This window comes from Morone saxatilis, unplaced genomic scaffold, assembly GCF_004916995.1.
Source record: "Morone saxatilis isolate NCDOM2014 unplaced genomic scaffold, NCSU_SB_2.0 Contig16, whole genome shotgun sequence".
Taxonomy (NCBI): Eukaryota; Metazoa; Chordata; class Actinopteri; family Moronidae; genus Morone; species Morone saxatilis.
The window spans coordinates 17,595,082-17,595,890 of record NW_023339718.1 but is presented as its reverse complement, the minus strand read 5'-3'; the positions used below and the strand labels follow the sequence as shown (position 1 = coordinate 17,595,890).

At 35.8% G+C, this 809-nt stretch overlaps 1 protein-coding gene across 1 annotated transcript in view; it reads left to right on the top strand.

The window, feature by feature from the left end:
- The window catches only part of nf2a (neurofibromin 2a (merlin)), a 29,819-nt gene that overhangs the window by 21,099 nt on the left and 7,911 nt on the right, over positions 1-809 (top strand). The gene's annotated exons all lie outside the window — the stretch shown is intronic.

Here is an 809-nt window from a genome sequence, read left to right as displayed (position 1 = left end):
CAGCTTTTAATTTACTTTGGGTATGTTGTTTTTAGGCGTTTTTAGGTAATTTTACATACATGGTAAGAGGTTAAATTTTCATCCACTGTCCCTGGGTACATGTTTTAATATCTCAAATAAAAATGACCAACAATAATAACATGTATATATAATATATATAACAATAATAGACTTGTTCTTACTTCTTCTATATTTTAAAGACAAATATAAATTGATTAATTGAAAGTAAATCAAAAGATGAATCAATGATATAAAAAGTTACAGCCTTAATACAGCCTTTTGCATAAAACAATCATAATACACATACTATACAGTACACTCTTTACTATTACTATCAGGTCCAGCTGTTGGTATGGAAATAGTAAAATAATAGTTTTAGCTTGACTGCTAATAGCACACACATACACTCAAACATGCACACACCCATGCAGCTGTAGCCCCACAAAGCCACACTGAACAGGAGATTCTTGCATAAGAACAGGCAGCACATAAGGCAGCCTACGCAAGAGCTTCCAACATGTTAAAAACCCACGCACTACACGTTCATCTGCTTACACACGTACACACATACACAGATACATATTGAGATGCGGGCCATCTATAGAGAACTCCTCGTTTGTAAGCTTCTGAATGAAGAGCCTAAATACACACGGACACACACACTGGTACACATACATACAAAAGACATGCTGCCACTGGAAATCCACTATACTCTTATCAGCTCATGAGTGAAAAGTCTACACAAGCATACACACACTCTCACACAGTACACAGTATTTCCCATTCCCATTTCTCGGTTAAATTGCCCT